Raw genomic sequence first — 13,516 nt, forward strand, 5'->3', positions numbered from 1 at the left:
TCTGGTGACTTGCTTCACTGCTTCCAACCTGTCTTCAGGAATAAATTCATGTTTGAAGTGTTTGTTTGCCTTTTCGAAGAGACCAAAATTTTTTTATCACATTCGATGTATGTATGGTCATGTTCTAAGGGCTCGTGGTCTTTCGTGTCAGTATGCTTATTTTGCCTCCAGGTGTACAACCGATATTTTAGTGTATAGCCTATTGCAACATTCATTAAATATTTTTATATCTACTCTTAAAAGCTTACACATTAGGTTATTGCCGTACTTTCAAAAAACACATACCTGAACCTTCTATAAACATAGCATCAATTCTCCTTCTGCCCGTCCTTTCACTTAAACGCAGTCGCTTGTACTTCTTTTACACAGCACAGATCCAAAATTTAGATTATTTTCTTATGAAATATCACTTCCACAGCTTGTACTCTCGGCGCCTAAATTAGTAGTGAAAATTGACGATGGTGAAAGAATACAATAACAGAAACGAAAACGTTACATTAAATATGAGTTCACAAGCGAGGCGTTTGCGAGATAACTACGAAATGTCTGGTTACGAATCGCCACTGACTGCAGATCAAATATTCTCCTAGATACAATGCTACTTCAGCCCATTACATGTTACAATTTACTGGTGAGTTTGCTCCATATGTAACATACAACTTACGCAGTTAAATAGCATGTTATGTTTTAAACGGCAGTATAAAATAACATAATATTGTTGTATTTCTGTCTTATTTTTTCCTATATAAAGTGAAAAAGTTAGTAAACTACAGTACAAAAAAGCCTATTATTAAACTGAAAAAACAATTGAACTTACATATTTTCATTCTTTCCACTCAGGCAGCGCACTGTTTTATTGATGCTAAAACATTATATACTTAGCATTCACATACAACCGCTCGCTCGTCGAAAGATCCGTACCTAAAGGCAGGGAAGTTGCGAAAGTCAAAAGTCACATTAACACCCAAGAAAGGAAATAGGAGTAATCTTCTGAATTACAGACCCATGTCGCTACATCGATTTGTAGTAGGATTTTGGAACACACACTGTATTTTAACATTGTGGACTACCTAGAAGAAAACGATTTATTGTTGACAAACAGCCAACACCGAATCAGACAATATCGTTCTTGTGAAATTCAACCAGGTCTTTATACACATGAAGTAATAAGTGCTGTCGACAGGGGATGTCAAACTGATTCCATATTTTAGATTTCCGGAAGGCTTTTGACACCGTTCCTCTCAAGCGACTTCTAATCAAACCGCTTGCGTGACTATGGGGTACAACGTCAATAGTGCGACTAGATTCTTGATTTCCCGTCAAGTTCGCAATTCGTAGTAACTGACGGAAAGTGATCGAGTAAATAAGAAGTACTATGTGGTGTTCCCCAAGGAAGTGTTATAGAACTTATGTTGTTACATATCTGCATAAATGATTTAGGAGACCGTCCGAACATCCTCTTTGATTGTTTGCAGATGATGCTGTTATTTACCGACTTATAAAGTCGGCAGACGATCAAAATAAATTCCAAAACGATTCAGAAATTATATCTGTTTGGTGCGAAAGATGGGAATTGATATTAATTAGTGAAAAACGTGAAGTCATCCACACGCGTACTAAAAGGAATCCGTTAGATTTCGGTTACAAGATTAAACACACAAATCTAAAGACTGCAAATTCAACAAAATACTTAGGGATTACGGTTACGAACAATTTTAATTGGAACGATCACATGGAAAATGTTGTGTGGAAGGTAAACCAGAGACTGCGATTTATTGGGAGAACACTTGTAAAATACAACAGGTTTACTAAAGAGGTTGTCGCTTCTGGAGTACTGCTGTGTGGTTTGGGATCCGCATCAGATAGGGTCGACGGAAGACATCAAAAAATTTCAAAGAACGGTAGCTCGTTTTGTATTATCGCGAACAGGGGAGGGAGTGCCACGAATGTGATATGCGAATTGGGGTTTGTTGCCCCTTCTCCCTTCATAGGGAGGAATCATTATCGTAATAAAATAAGAGAAAACAGAGTTAGTATGGAAAGACTGAATTGTTCGTTTTTACCCCGCGCTCTGTTCGAGAGTGGAACGGTAGACAAATACCTTGAGGGTGATTCGATGATACCTCTGCCAGACATTTAATTGTGAAGAGCAGAGTAATCATGTAGCTGTAGATGTAGATGTAGAAGTAGAAGTAGAATTACAGTACTTCCTGACTTAACTAAAACCTTTTAAACGTCTCAGAAAATACCTTCTTTCTCCTTTTAATGTTTAGTATTGCAAAAAGATTTTGAAATTTGTCTGTTACAGAGGAATATCTATGCAGGAAATATTTTTAAAGAAAAGAACAATCCATTTCCAAGATCACTGGAATTACATTTATTTTTAAAGGATTTACGAAGAGCGCAAGGAAAGGAAACTAAGTTATGGATGGGGCAGGACAGTAAAGTCTCCTCCGACTACATTAATGTCCTGCTAACTGTGGCAGTATCAATTTGTTCTTACCAAGCTCCACATAACCCCTTCCTTTCCTCGATACTCAACTTGACTAAACATCACAAGGTCTTCTTTATTTATATATGTAATGCAAAAATATATGTACAAACTTCGTCTGGAAATTTTTATTTGAGGTATTTGGAAAAAAGTTAAGACGATATTTTCATCTACGCTTCTTTTAGGTCTATGCGTTTTGTCTGACAAATTTCCGGAGGACAGAGTCTAACAAATGATCGTCTACTGCTGCCCTAACGTCTTCATCAAACTCAACACATTTTCTACTCGCTAATTTCTTTGTTTGTGGGAATGACTGGAAGTTACAGGACGCAAAATCTCGTAAATAATATTCCAAAAATTTGCTCTTCAAATTCCTCAATTTTACCGATGCAGAAGGAACTTCCATTGCCCTGAAGACAGATTTTTTCCCCCATTTTGCATTAATTGCGTCTTTTAAGTATTCTTGACCCTAATTTTTCGCAATATTTGTATAACGTTGGGGTCAATTCACACAAACCCGAGATGCGACATTGGTATCACTAGTTTGTGCTTTTTCCCTATAAGTTAAAATATTCCTCTTAGAACGTCACCTGCTGAATTCATACCGAACCGGCACTTTGCCATGTCGTCACCGTCCCGCCATTGTCTAATTTGTTGCAGACGATATTTTTCTGTTGCTGTCGTGCATCTTGTTTCGTGTAGGAGTTTTCTGAGTTTTCATTTTGTCGTTGGATGTTTCGTTGTCACCTGAAACATGAATGATTAAAAGTGTGTTAGCGGTTGCCGGCGACACCATGATCGTTCCTAGGTGTGCACCTCTTCGTCCGAAGCAAATCGAGATCACGAAAGTTTTTCTCAAGGCTTCTAAAAATACAGAAATCGCATGGGGAGAGATAGGGACCACGGGTGCGCTCACAAGTCGCCAAGGTTGTTTAGACTACGCTGCAGAAGTTTCGCTGGGAAATCCTTAGAAATCCCCCATACAGTAACGATCTTTTTCCATGCGAATTCCATATTTTTGGAGATCTGATGTAAGACGTTCGTGGCTGTTGATTTACTTGGGACCAACAGGTGCATCCCTAGGTACAGTCGTTGTTCCGCAGGCAACCCCAACGGCAAACTTTTTTCCAGGAAGACACTGACGGTCTTGTCTCACAGTGGGATAAATGTATTGACAATTATGGCTATTACTTTTTTCCGTCTGTCTTGTTTTCACTTAACTGTCTCTTATACATGAACACAGGCTTCAAAAAATCTATCAGGAGCGGAACTAGAAACATATGGTATGAAACCCATATTTCTTTGTGCTATTATTTATTTATCAATAACAGAAACACCTAGTGAAAGAAGATTAGAACCCATTTTTTATGGTTGCTTATCTCTTTCACATATTGTATTCCAGATTTAAGTTCCCTTATAGCTAGGTATTTCGTTATCAAGGTCAATATTCACGGCTTTCGCATGTAGCGAATGCGTGTGAATCGACTATTGAGCCGTAATTGCTTTACTATTTGCAGAGTAAGGAAACAGCAGAGCTCCCGTAGCATTCTAGGAAGTTTCGACCAAAATTCGACAAGAACATCGCTTTTTTGGAGCAGGGTCACTACATTCCACGCGATGATTTGATTACCGTTTCATTGAAGGAGTGCAGGGTGAACCGGCGTCTCATCCGCAGAAGCAAAACGATTCTCAAAATCAGTTGCATTCTTTTGAAATGGTTCCAAACATAGCCCATAACCGTGTTTCCGCATTTCCTGTTGGTCACAATCCAATAAATGCGACAAACGTGTTGTACATACGTTTTCTCACAGGGAAAGCTTGATGGAAAGTGTGCCGTAAATTTCCGTCTGATATCTCTATGGCGTCAATTATTGTGTACATGTTTAACCGCCGATGGTCGAATAGCATATAGATAATTTCCTTGAACCTCTAATCCAAAACTGAAGCGGCAGACCCCTATAAATCTTTACCAAAGGATTAATGAATGAAGGATGCGTCCGTCTTTTTGCAAGTATAAAAATTATTGTTCTGTTTTGTCATCCAAACAAAACAATAATTTGTTTACTTGCTAAAAGGCGGACGCATCCCTAAATCGTTTTTATTTTTCTGCAGGCACGGGAACTGAGCTGATACTTTACCAAGGCTTTGGTGCAATATCCATATAAGTCACGTTTACATGCTATAGAGTAAAATCCAAACTGCCCACAAATTGGAAACAAAGTATAATCGTTGATAATTAGTTGAAACTCTCAGCTGCCCACAGGTGTCGTTGATATACCCGAACTCGGGATCTCCTGCTTACATGGCAGACGCTCTGTCGATCGAGGACACAGATGAATAGCGCGACTGCAGGGAGTTATCCGTTGCACGCTTCCCGTGAGACCCACATTCCCAACTGTCCACAATCTACATACGTAATGTTCCTAATAGATATTTGCCCATCCACTCATTACCCGCGCCCAATAAGGTGACGATTCCCGTAAGAGTTTGGGCAACCTGTGCACATTCGCACAGACGAAGGTCAATAGCCGGGTAGCCTTTTAACTATATATGACACCATTCTTTCGGGAACAATTACTATCTTCATATAAAGTTTAATCGGTCTTTTCTTTTCTCAGTCTTTATTTGTGACACCAGTTCACATAATTGCTTATTACATAACTAAAGAAGGATGTGTTATGATATTTATTGTATTTCTAAACTATTGGATTTGTCGTTCTTTTGAATAGAAAAACTTGTTTATCAATATGATTGTTCCATCATTAGTATTGGTTCGGTCAAGTTTTCTAAGCACAGGGTTGAAACATAATAGTCTGTCATATCCTTTGCCGAAAGGTATTACCGAGTAACAGTAACGAAATTACGCCACGAGATTCGAATAAAACTTCAATTTTCATGACTTTTTCGATCTTTGGCGACATTCCCTATTTACGAATTATTATTAAGTATTCAATTCACTACTTGTCTTTGCTTGGAGTACTTCCTCCGACCGAGTGTCCGTGATGGACACCATTTGAAAACTCCACAGTAACCACTATCGAGTTAGCGCGCGAACGAAAACGTACTACCGTCTATCTCGTTGTGCAGGCCAGAGATGCTTAACCGTGCGTTGTCGCACCTCCCAGAAGTTTCAGCAACGTATCGATCGAGATACAGAAACGATGACGTCATAAACTCAAGTTTTCTCTTTACTTGCGTCTCTGCGCAATACAAATCAGTATAGTAAAATATGAACTTCATTGATACTAAAATCGCTATTCCACGTCGTTAAACTTTGTTCTCGACCACGCATGCTAATATGTCATAGATTTATACTCAAAGCGAGCCTTAGTAATCCTATGATATACTATTTCCATTCAGACAAATCACTGACCGGCAGACACTACATGCCAGGTTAGATTGTTTTTCCCTGACATCTTCAGACAATAGTGTCTGCGAGAGGCCTGTCGTAGCTACTATCGTGAACTGTTAATCTCACTTTCCTGCAATACTTGGTAAGAAATACGCTCTCTCAAGCCACAACATCATTGTAGTCACTCCCCTTTCAGTGAAAGAGGAAAGTTGCGCTTCGTTTCTACTGGTGCTATATCAGATTAAGTACATCTAAATTTCGGGAGTTTCAATGTAAAAGAGGCCCCTTAATCTTCTAACGGCCGATCTCACGAAATAGTAGTTATGATGTGCTCGAAAATATACAAAACTTCTTCGTGGCAAATTTGAAAAATGTGAATCTTATTTGCTCTATGCACGCTCTATGCACATAGTGTAGTAAGATTTGATCTAATATAAAACGTAGAAAACTCTTTTCCGACCTCATATTTCTGAAAGTTTCATTGCGTTCCTTAATGGCCGTTGGGATACCAATTATAAGATCAACCATTTCATGTCCATTTGCGACATGCAGTAGAAGCTCGGTAATCCGTCTCCTGTGGCACCGAGAGCATGGTCGGAACGGAAAAGAAATGTCGGATTTTCAGAGGAACACTTTCATTGACCCACTTCATCACAGTCCAGTACAGTACAACTTCAGTTTTCAACTGGAAATACTGTCTGACATTTTGTTACACTTTAAAACCGTAACAAAACGAAACACTAAAAAAAATTACACAAAGCTGTAATGTACAGTTGTGCCTGTACTGCAAAATACCTTTTTATCCTGTGATATTATTACTGTGAGTGGAAGTTCAACTCCTGCATATATCTTTTTACAGTATTGCATTGACACACAACTGATTTGTACTTAACTGTTGCGAGAAACCACACGATAGAAAACGTTCTATTCATAAGCTGGACGAAAAAAGTCTGTAATATTCGTTTGCTTAGCTGTCGACAACGACGATTTTTCATCGACGTTTCGCTGGGGGAGACGTAGAGCTGTGTTCGATGTGAAGGACGACATCAGATGTACTTCTAGCGTTGTATGTGATACTCGACCCATAGGTCCATGGCCATCTTTGTCGTTTCCATAGGTTGTTCGAGTTACAGCCTCAATGATGAGTTGCTCGTCACTTGGTGCAAATGGCTCTGAGCACTATGGGACTTAACATATGTGGTCATCAGTCCCCTAGAACTTAGAACTACTTAACCCTAACTAACCTAGGGGCATCACACACATCCAGGCCCGAGGCAGGATTCGAACCTGCGACCGTAGCGGTCACGTGGTTCCAGACTGAAGCGCCTAGAACCGCACGGCCACACCGGCCGGCGCTCGTCACTTGATTCTACTTCTGTTATGCAGTCAGCATCAGCCGTGCTGATCCTCTCATTCATGTCATTGGACTCAGCGTCCGGTTGTAAAGACGGCGTCACATTTTTAATTTCAATTGGTGCCACATTTTGGTTTTAAACGCTTTAATGAAGAAGAACGCTGTCACTAATTTATAAAGTAAATGCTTGTACAATAACACTTATTGATCGGGTTAGAAACAAGATATTTCACACTAAGACTGACCTAGCAACGATCGCCTGCCTTCTGTCCATATCGCAGACGATGTGTCATCGACAAGTTCTCTAACATCGGCCCGTAAGCGTAAACAAGCACCGTACACTGGATAGTACGACCAAATGGGAAGTCCGGCCATCCGAGGTCGGATTAGCGCGCTACTAATGTTACTCTCCTCCACAATTTTCCATAAATTGCAGTCCTCCATTACACACATCAATTTAATTCCTTTGTATTTTTTGACATCAACTATCCACTCTACAGTAGATACTTAACTCTTCCTTGATCTATCTGCAATCCATTCGTTTGGCTGTGTGTCCGCTTTCGTTATATCTATAATCATGTCTGTTCTGTAATCCAGTCTTTTTTTTTTTCTGTGTCTTCCAATTATAGCTCACAAGTATCTCTCCACTGCTGGGTGGGTAATGATCAATTTTTGATTAGGTGTAGTTTGAAAAATGTGGTTTCCCTAAATCGCTAGAGGCAAATGCCGGGAAGGTTCTTTCCAAAAGGACACGAGCTGCTCTTTCTCCGTCTGTTTTGGTTACATTGTCCCGTGGACGTTCCACCCTTTTGTCTTTTCTATGCGTATTAAAACTGCATGAGTGATTGCTATAATACTAAACTTGCAATAAACACCGAATCTAAACTTTCTATTTCAGTAGTCACTCCAGGCCATTTTTACGCTTGTGTTTAGTTCTTTTTCTGTGGATTCACTCTGCAACCACCACAAACACAAAAACCTTTATACCGGTTCTGTAACTACTATGTTAATTTACACCGATTTCATTTCGATGGGTGGACAAGACATTACTTCACGCCCGCTGTATTTAATCTTTTAATTCATTCTAACTGTCGTCTATGATTATCTTCTCTAAAGGCAAACAGTGCAGTATCATATACAAAACGAAGGTGTATCATATACGTGTATGATCCATTAATTAATTTTCCTTCGTTGTTTCCCCAGTTTAAGGGTCTGAAATTGTTATCTTACTACTGCCTGTATCCTGATGCCGTCTACATAGGATGACGTCTTTTCTTAGAAACACGACTGATTAAAAAAAAAAAAAAAAAGAAACCCGTTCCGAAACAGATGACTCCATTTCGCTTGCGATTGGCCGACGTCACATCTTCGTTTAGGTAGGTATGTTACAATAGACGGTCGGGTCATTTGTTGTAAATGAGTCATTCTCTTTGGTAGTCATACACTTCATCGGACATTTCACCGTCATTAAGTTCTCTATTAACATAATCACTTTCAATTGTATCTTGTAAGGTCACATTTTTGGTCTATCGAAAAATCTTATTTCTAATGTTTCTATCCTACTCTTTTCTTGTTCTAGTGATGTACATGTTTCAGTTTCTTAGCACAAAGCAAATTAGAGATAATGTTACGCGCTCTGGTTCCTGTTAGTGCACCCATTTAGTTTATGCCACTTATGGGTACTGTCTTTTACGTCACCCTTTTGATAGACATAGGATGTGACCCTTAAATCCGTAAAAAATTGATTCTTTAAAAATCTAATGTATTAAATCAAAATACAAACGAAAATGGAAATCATTTTACGTATAAGTAGCGGTATCTTTCAAGAGTAATATTACTCGATGTAACCCCCTTCAGTCACAACGACCGCCTCCAATCACGTCCCGAAGTGATCACACGCACTCTTTAAAACAGGACTGTGCATATTCGCGAATCCTGCTTCGATAGCGGTTCGTAGAGAAGCGACATTAGGGCACCTCGTCTTACTGGTAACTCTTTCGACTACGCTCCAAACATAGTAGACGAGGGGACTCAAAGCCGGACTATTCGGGGGCCACAACTCCTTTGAGTAGAAAATGTCCACGTTATCCGAGAACCAGTTTAGGACTGACTCGTATGGGGTCCTCCTCTGCCATCCTACGCATTGTTCGCTCGCTCACATTCAATAGTGACGCCAATTTCCTCAGCAATTGCCCCGAGTCCTCCTAAATCAACGGCTGAGCCTTTTCGATGAATGCTGCAGTTCGTGACAGGAGTTTCCGCGAATGAGGTTTCCTCGCCGGGTTAGCTGAACCTTCCCCAGACTTCTCCGAAGCATTATACTTGGGCACAATATCGTAAACAGTCGAGCTCGGGTACCCGAAGACTCGAACGATATTGCAGTTGTCGAGCTCCCAGTGCGAAGGCTTTCGACTATCGCTGCTCTTCGGTTGTACTCCGCACTTGTCCGTAACACCTCAGCCATTTCGAGGTTCTGACTGTTTACTTACTAATGCCTAGGCCTTTCAAGAACGCCAATCGCGAATCTGCGGCGGAAATACTACATGGCCGGAAATTCAGATTGCAATTTGTCCGGATTTAAGCGCCACACCCTGTGTATCACATGACAAATATTCAAATGAAGATACCGGCCCTATCATTTTGTCATTAACGTTCCTGTAAATATTTTCCTTGCCTTGTGTTTGACTGCGTGCCGTTTTTTGGTGTGTATATTAATTGATACGTTCCTAGTATCGCGTTCAGACTATTCTTTATGTACAGGGAAACAATAAAGTTGACTGGCAGTACCTTTGAAGTAGTCCTTGGTAGGCTACTAACCATTTCACAATCGCATTGTTTGTAAATTTGATAGCTGTTACATAAGATAGGAATTTGATTGCAATGATTAAATCAATAAGTATTTCATTATATTTAGTATATTCTCCTTTTAGGGTTATAAATACAAAATCAAACAGGGGTAATGCAGGAGTAGGTTTAATAATGAATTAAAAAATAGGAGTGCGGGTAAGCTACTACAAACAGCTTAGTGAACGCATTATTGTGGCCAAGATAGACACGAAGCCCACACCTACTACAGTAGTACAAGTTTATATGCCAACTAGCTCTGCAGATGATGAAGAAATTGATGAATTGTATGATGACATAAAAGAAATTATTCAGGTAGTGAAGGGAGACGATAATTTAATAATCATGGGTGACTGGAATTCGTGAGTAGGAAAAGGGAGAGAAGGAAACATAGTAGGTAAATATGGATTGGGGCTAAGAAATGAAAGAGGAAGCCGTCTGGTAGAATTTTGCACAGAGCATAAATTATAGCTAACACTTGGTTCAAGAATCATGAAAGAAGGTTGTATACATGGAAGTACCCTGGAGATACTAAAAGGTATCAGATAGATTATATAATGGTAAGACAGAGATTCAGGAACCAGGTTTTAAATTGTAAGATATTTCCAGGGGCAGATGTGGACTCTTACCACAATCTATTGGTTATGAACTGTAGATTAAAACTGAAGAAGCTGCAAAAAGGTGAGAAAGGTGGGAAATTAAGGATATGGGACCTTGATAAGCTGACTAAACCAGAGGTTGTAGAGAGTTTGAGGGAGAGCATAAGGGAACGATTGACAGGAATGGGGGAAAGAAATACAGTAGAAGAAGAATGGGTAGCTCTGAGGGATGAAGTAGTGAAGGCAGCAGACGATCAAGTAGGTAAAAAGACGAGGGCTAGTAGAAATCCTTGGGTATTGGTTATTGGGTATTGAATTGAATTGATGAAAGGAGAAAATATAAAAATGCAGTAAATGAAGCAGGCAAAAAGGAATACAAACGTCTCAAGAATGAGATCGACAGGAAGTACAAAATGGCTAAGCAGGGATGGCTAGAGGACAAATGTAAGGATGTAGAGGCTTGTCTCACTAGGGGTAAGATAGATACTGCCTACAGGAAAATTAAAGAGACCTTTGGAGAGAAGAGAACCACTTATATGAATATCAATAGCTCAGATGGCAACCCAGTTCTAAGCAAAGAAGGGAAGGCAGAAAGGTGGAAGGAGTATATAGAGGGTCTATACAAGGGCAATTACTTGAGGACAATATTATGGAAATGGAAGAGAATGTAGATGAAGATGAAATGGGAGATATAATACTGCGTGAACAGTTTGACAGAGCACTGAAAGACGTGAGTCGAAACAAGGCCTCGGGAGTAGACAACATCCCATTGGAACTACTGACGGCCTTGGGAGAGCCAGTCCTGACAAAACTCTACCATCTGGTGAGCAAGATGTATGAGACAGGCGAAATACCCTCAGACTTCAAGAAGAATATAATAAATCCAGTCCCAAAGAAGGCAGGTGTTGACAGATGTAAAAATTACCGAACTATCAGTTTAATAAGTCACAGCTGCAAAATACAAACGCGAATTCTTTAGAGACTAATGGAAAAACTGGTAGAAGACGACCTCGAGGAAGTTCAGTTTGGATTTCGTAGAAATGGTGGAACACGTGAGGCAATACTTACCTTACGCCTTATCTTAGAAGAAAGATTAAGAAAAGGCAAACCTACGTTTCTAGCATTTGTAGACTAAGAGAAAGCTTTTGACAATGTTGACTTGAATACTCTCTTTCAAATTCTAAAGATGGCAGGGGTCAAATACAAGGAGCGAAAGGCTATTTACAATTTGTACAGAAACCAGATGGCTGTTATAAGAGTCGAGGGGCATGAAAGGGAAGCAATGGTGGGGAAGGGAGTGAGACAGGGTTGTAGCCTCTCCCCGATGTTATTCAATCTGTATATTGAGAAAGCAGTAAAGCAAACAAAAGAAAAATTCGGAGTAGGTATTAAAATCCATGGAGAAGAAATAAAAACTTTGAGGTTCGCCGATGACTTGGAAGAGCAGTTGAATGGAATGGACAGTTCTTGAAAGGAGGATATAAGATGAACATCAACAAAAGAAAAACGAGGATAATGGAATGTAGTCGAATTAAGTCGGGTGATGCTGAGGGAATTCGATTAGGAAATGAGACACTTAAAGAAGTAAAGGAGTTTTGTTATTTGGGGAGCAAAATAACTGATGGTGGTCGAAGTAGAGAGGATATAAAATGTAGACTGGCAATGACAAGAAAACCGTTTCTGAAGAAGAGGAATTTGTTAACATCGAGTATAGATGTAAGTGTCAGGAAGTCGTTTCTGAATGTATTTGTATGGAGTGTAGCCATGTATGGAAGTGAAACATGGAGGATAAATAGATTGGACAGGACGAGAATAGAAGCTTTCGAAATGTGGTGCTACAGAAGAATGCTGAAGATTAGATGGGTAGATCACGTAACAAATGAGGAGGTATTGAATAGAATTGAGGAGGAGTTTGTGGCACAACTTGACCAGAAGAAGGGATCGATTGGTAGGACATGTTCTGAGGCATCAAGGGATCACAAATTTAGCATTGGAGGGCAGCGTGGAGGGTAAAAATCGTAGAGGGAGACCAAGAGATGAATACACTAAGTAGATTCAGAAGGATGTAGGTTACAGTAAGTACTGGGAGATGAAGAAGCTTGCACAGGATAGAGTAGCATGGACAGCGGCATCAATCCAGTCTCAGGACTGAAGACCACAATAACAACAGCATTCTCCTTTTGTTTATTTTAACTCAGTTCGTGCTAATATCTATAGTACTATTTCTAATTTTCTTGTTGAAATAAAGCTTATACCTGAATTTGGTCTCTGCTCTGTTCCTCGTTGTTATAAGGTATTCCGTGATTTTAAATTTATTAAGTCTTTATTTTTTCGGCGCAGTTCTGATAACCGAATTTCATTCCACTTGCTCTTGTTTAATTCAAGGTCCACTAATCTATTTTGGGATCCTAGAATTATACAATTATTGTTCGTACATAAAAATATGTAAAAATAGTTATTTCTGTTGTCGAGCTTCATATAGCAAGATGGGTGCGCGGAAGAAGCCGCAGATGCTACGTGACCTGAAACCATGCACTTAGTTCTCTTGGTCCGGTATTCAAACCATCAAGTTTCCAGGAACTCCCTTGTTTTAGTACTACCTGCGATAATTCTATTCACGGTACATAGCCGAGGTAGGACCCGAAGAGTTTGGCAAGATACGGCAAGAGTTACGTACCTCAGCACAGCTTTGCTCACCGCTGGCTCAGTACAGATCTAACTGAATCTCAGATTCTGTGGTTAACATGACAATTTCTCGTACGGTGAGCCAGGGCCCGACGCGTTTGGCAAGATACGTCAATAGCGAAACATCCCAGCAGAGCTATACACACTGCTGGCTCAGTCCAGACATAACTGAATCTCAGAAGCTGTGGTTA

Source organism: Schistocerca nitens, chromosome 4, assembly GCF_023898315.1.
Source record: "Schistocerca nitens isolate TAMUIC-IGC-003100 chromosome 4, iqSchNite1.1, whole genome shotgun sequence".
Classification (NCBI taxonomy): domain Eukaryota; kingdom Metazoa; phylum Arthropoda; class Insecta; order Orthoptera; family Acrididae; genus Schistocerca; species Schistocerca nitens.